The sequence below is a fragment of the Stegodyphus dumicola genome, chromosome X1, assembly GCF_044657685.1.
Source record: "Stegodyphus dumicola isolate Sdum_Otavi_A_Nest chromosome X1, ASM4465768v1".
NCBI classification, from domain to species: domain Eukaryota; kingdom Metazoa; phylum Arthropoda; class Arachnida; order Araneae; family Eresidae; genus Stegodyphus; species Stegodyphus dumicola.
The window spans coordinates 178,539,505-178,545,594 of NC_140780.1; positions in this window are offsets into that span (position 1 = coordinate 178,539,505).

Below are 6,090 nucleotides of genomic sequence, written 5' to 3' on the forward strand. Positions count from 1 at the left end.
TACAGCTTCTGTTCATCAAGAGACAAGGAGCATAAAAAGGTAGAAGGATGACTTCGCCTGAGCTGAGCTAAGAGGATCCAGGAGAAACTCCCGACGTACTTCACCCATTCTGCCCACTGTCATCTCCTCGCCACGTAGAGGCAAAATTGGCCTCGTACTGGTGATAAGATTTCACTCTCTAGTTTGACTTGACTGCAAAACTCTCTTCCCATCATAATGTATATCTGCAATGAATCCCTTCACATACTGGCCTCGAAGGTAATGAAATGGCTGATGCCCTAGCTAAGGAAAGTACTTCAATGACTCTGACCACTGGCACCTTGACCTTTTTCGAGATCTTCTCTAGTGTTAAATCTACTGTTGCTTCTTCCTGGCATTATCTTCCGACACATGACTAGTACATTCTCTACAGCTGGGAGGTACTATTGTTTTTTGGGGTAATCGGGCTCAGCAAACTACTTTGACGAGGCTCTTAAGTGGACACCTGAAATGCCTTAAATTTGACTTGAGGAAATAAGATCTACCCCATCGCAGGAAATGTAATACTGATCATCTCACTCCTGGACATCTTCTCGCTTGTTTGGGACTAGTAAAAGAGGACCTATTGAAAAGACCTACTTTGGCTTTGTATTTATTAATGATTCTTGGACTCATGGCTCTGGTCCAACCCAATAGCTAACCAGTTACGATAAGCAACAACAATCTTTTATTTATTGTTGCAACAACAACAATCTTTTATTTTCATTTGGCTGCCCATTAATAATCTTCAACTCAGTGCACTGCTGCAGGCGGTGGTGGATTTATGAAGTGGGGAGCCCAGCTGACCTGAATTTTTTAGGCTTCCTCGTCTTAAGGTATCATGTATATTTTCTATTTCTTTTTATTCGGATACTGATTTGGGGGAGGGGCCTTTGTGATTGCAATTAGCGCAAACACACTAATCCACCTTTGGCTGCAAGCGGGAGAAACAAATTTTACTATTCCTCTTATTCGTGCAACGTACAATGCTTTTATTATTCATTAAGCAAAAAAGGAAATTTTAAACTTACTTGAGAAAAAGTATACAGCTCTTGCAATTTAAAGTTCATTTACTCTTTCTAAAGTGTTTCTTTCTTAGAAATGTTCCTTCAGCAGTTTGTGTAGGTCAACTATCGGTGTTCGGGGAAAATAGAAAAGGCTAGTAATTTCAGTTTCTAAATTCCTTGGTTTACCTTTTTTTTTTTTTTTTTAGATCAGACTAATTGTACGTAGCAAGGAAAACGCTTCCTTGGAATGCATAACTAAAATATTAAAAGTATCTAGAAGCTAAATATATACGCTGCTTTCTCTACTAACCTAGGGTTTTGGATTAAATGAATGCCAACTTTATTCATTCTTTCAAACAAAGCAGACTAATTCCTGTCTATGAAAGATATAAAAAATGACCTACAAAAGTTGTTTCAGCTATTTTAATTATATTCTAAATTTAACTTAATGTTTAAACAAAATTCCCTTGTTAGTAGTTCTCCTTAACATAAGAAACCTAAAGGGGGAAAAGAAAAAAGGAAAAGAATGGTTCCTCTTTAGTCTGCGTTGTATTTCAGTGAATTGTATTCCTGGAAGACCGTCTACAGGAAAAGTACTAGAGTCAGGATGCACTAGTAATTTGGGAGTAATTAAGCAGTGCTTAAATTTAGCTAAAGCCTACTGGAGCTGACTCCAGCTCTTTTTCAGTCTTTTAGTAACCATTTCCAACAGAAATACGTCGGAGCTTCCAATAAAATTAGCTTTAGCACTTTTTTGTGAAACTGATTTGCAATAATACCCAAAAAATTTGCTAATATTTTTTAAAAGTGTAACAGTAATAGTTAAATGCATGTCTAACTTCCTCTTGAAAAAACTAAATACTCCAGAAGCTATTTCCAGAGACCCATGGCTGTCCTTATTGGGAAGGAAGACCCATGGCCAAATGCAATTTGAATGGAATAATTTTTTGGGGGGATTTTACTCCTTAGCTCAAAAAGACTGCCATTTAGAAATGAAAACAATGCAGCAACTTTATCTGACTACGAATAACGTTGTTTTAAAGTATTACTTTTCATTTATCCTTGGTAACTTGTTATCATTATTTTTTTTTATTTATTTATTTTTTATGATATATCTTTTTCAATTTAATTTATGAATCACATACATGTTTAATTCACCTTAATTTATTGAAAAAAATCATCTCTTTAACTTTTTTAAAAAAACGTTAATTATTCATAATTTACCATTTTATTCACGATTAATTCCTTTATTTTGATCACCGTTCCTGGCGGCCTTCGACAAAGTTCCCGCAGTTTGAATTTTAGAATTAGGTGCTTTTCCCATAAAATGGCTATGCATATACGCTATTACTATCATTTTTTTTTCCTCCTTAAATGCATACATGCATCCACCATGATGAAGAAATAAACTTTTGCGCACGTTTTCATAATTCAAGCCAATGTTTTGAAAATCACTTTCAAGCACGTGCTTTTCTGCACATCGCATCCTCAAACTTTGTTTGCAGTGGCGCCATCTATTGAAAGCGATATACGCTAATCAAATTAAATATTACCGGCGGCTTAGTTTAACTTTCAAAAAGTAAATTAAAGCACAGAAAGAAAATGATTAGTCTTGAAAACTTGAGATGAAGTACAAAGGAATTTTAAATAAAGTCTTTTTTTATTTATTTAGTAATTAGCGTGTTAAAAGGAATGAACATTTTAGTAAACGCTTTTCTTCAGGTTGATAACAGAAATCTAGCGCATGAGCGTATTTACAAAAGTTGTCGAACAATATCCTGACTTCCATGTAAATTAATATATAAGCATTATGTAATTTATCCTCCACACATTTCACTGAACAGTGTAAGGTACTTATATATTTGCGCAACTACCCTAGCGCAATTTCCGTTTTTTTTACAGAAGAAAAGGATAACAACTTCTAAAATGGAATAAAAAAAAATGGTACTATTCGGTTTCGAGGGCCGTAAAAAATCGCCAAACTATTGTTGATGCCAATGCTGCCAAAAATAATTGCGGCAACCCTAATAATTGCGGCAAGAAAGGAAGTATAATAGTAAATAACTATTTAAGATTGATGTTTTAATTTAGATGAAAGGTTAATTTCATATAAAGGTTAATTTTATATGAAAAAGGCTAAACATGACTGAATGGAAGTATAATAGTAAATAACTATTTCAGATCATTATTATAATTTACATAAAAATTGCTAAACGTAACTGAATGGATGCCTTCATCGCTATTTCGCTACCGACTCATCGCTAAAGCATAATTTCATCTCGTTGGTTGTTCTAACGTAATTTTCTATACTGAATGATGCCTTTTCTTTGAAAATATTCTCGGTAAAGTGCAGAATCGCTCACTTATTTGTATGCCGCTTTTTAGAAGGGTAAAAACAATTGGATTTTTGTTAATTTTCTTTTACTTTTTAAGTGAAAATAGGTCGATGTGTACATAAAGTCAAGGGTGGGCGCAGTGCCATTTTTGTGCAATTCTAGGATTTTTTTCAAGTGAAAATAGGTCGATGTGCACATGAATACCGAGTATGTGCAATTCTTAAAAACGCGTCAAGCAGTGGGTGATTCTGCACTTTACCCAAAATTCTATTGCCGACTTTTCGTCAGGGCAATTCCCAAATTGTTAAATCCATAGAATATCAAAAAAGGGATTTAAAATTAAAAAAAAAAAAAAAAAAAAAGGATTTAAAAATTAAACTAGTATTTCAATGGCGTCTTAAGAAATATAGAACTATATAAACTTACGCAATCTGAAATCAGCGCGTACGCTAGATTTGGCGCGCTGTTAAATGGGCGCGTTTACTAGATTTGGCGCTTTTGCGCATACATTTTCGCTGCAATTTTTTTACGGCCCTCGAAACCGAACAGTACCAAAAAAATTATTACATAAAATAAAATATATCATATATAATTATTATATATGATATATATATATATATATATATATATATATATGTATAATTATTATTGGTACTTTTCCGTTTCGCCGGCGCAAATCTCGCCAAGCAGACTTTATTGGCGACAACACATTGTATACACATAAAAAATATTTAAAAAATTTTAGTTCTAAGAATTCTCTTTTTGAAGGCATAAACATTTTAATATCGTTTAAAAATTTATAAAAAGCCAATAAATAAAGACAATAAATTTGTAAAAAGACATTAATTTAAGAATTTACTATGCTTTCATGGTTCAACATACTAATTCGCCGGTTCATATCACGTGACCCCAAGCGATCTCATCACACGTAAACTACTCTACAAAAATCTAATGCTCTCAGTAATTATCTACATTAATTTCAAGTTAAATCTTAATTTGGAACACAAGTTTAAATGCAAGAAATATTTCAATGCGTACGAATAGCTTACTCAGAAATTATGTAAAACTCCAGTGCTTAACTTCACTAATGCATTCTCATTAGAATTGATGAATTTAACCCTTGACTTTCCTTTTCTATATTTTCGGCTTCGGGTAAGCGCTGTGATTGCATCCTAATTGACTTAATTACCGAAAATGGCCTTAGACATAAAACTGAAATATCTGATAAAAATTCTATGTAATAATATGCCAGCATTGAAAGAAACAATCAATCTGATAAGAAAAAGCTGCAACTTGTTTTGAAAATGAGGCGTAAAAGGTTACCAGCGAGAATATTCCGTTTGGCATCGGTTGTACCATTATTGGCGACTTTATCGCTTGCGCCGGCAAAACGGAAAAGTACCTTATTATTATAATTACATATATGTATTTTATTATATTATTATTTTAATATATATTATATATAAGTGTCATATATTATTATTTATGCATTGTAATATATCTCGAGAAATTAATCAATAAACGTATTTAAAAGCATTATTTTCGTTTGTTCTAGCAGAAATTTCGTGACATTCGCATAAAGAACACATTCAAAGCAATTGTCCTTTAAGAGAAGAACAAAAGTAACGCGTACGAAAATGACGACTTTGCTTGTTAAAACTCAAAAATTATTATTTATCTCATGATTATCAGAATTTGAGCATTCTCAAAATTTGGTGACTTCTAATAAAGTATATAAAATAAGTAAGTACTTGCGCTACTTAAGCACTTTCGCTAATATTTAAGCAAATGCTAATCGTTTCGGGAACTTGCGCTAATACGCGAGTACATAAAGCGACTCCCTTACAGCAGAAGGCTTCCAAACCTCTGCCCCGGGCACCATTGCGCCCGCCGATGGTTTTACGTGTGGCCGCTGCTGTGAGACCACGACAAAAAATTATTTAAGTTTTCAATAATGTGTTACATATTTTTTTACTGTTAGTAATAAATTGCAGAAATATAAGGGTACTTTAAATATAAATATACATAATTATTTGCTTATTTTAAATGGGCTTACCCGGTTTTACTGGGATTGTCCCAGTTTGAAGTTATTTTTCTGGTGTCCCAACTAGTTTGTACCGGTAATTTGTTAAAATTTTTAAAATGTCAAGTATACACGAACTAAAAATAGTTTTAATCGCTTCCTGTACTACAGTAATGTAGGCCACTTTGTGGTAGAAGCGACTCCATATGTCGAGCGTAATTGTTTGAACTGTATTGTGCTGCCATCTATTGCCGCTTAATGGATATTTCTCTAAAAATTATGTTATATTTACGGTATTTATTATACTTATTGCTAGCTATATGCTCATATTTTTAGTGCATATGTCTCCTCCTTCATTGTTGGTGTTCGTCACTGTTTTTATATACTTTTTTATTTTAATCATAAAAGGAGTAAGTCAAGAAAACGATAAAGAACCTACAATTTTGATACTGACTGCGAAGAATCATATTGTTTCGTCAACTTTAAAGATAAATATGTTTGTTTTTTCTGCGGCAATAGCGTTACAGTGTCGAAAAACATAGCGTTGCACGTCAGTCTCAGATCATTCATGTCACATGCGGCTTATTCTCTGAACTCTGGAGTAAGAACAAAACGATTCAGCTAAAATTAAATCTTTTCGGCCAACAGTTAGTCTTCACTAAATCTGCGGTAAAATGTAAAAATGTCAGAAATTTCTTATGTGCTC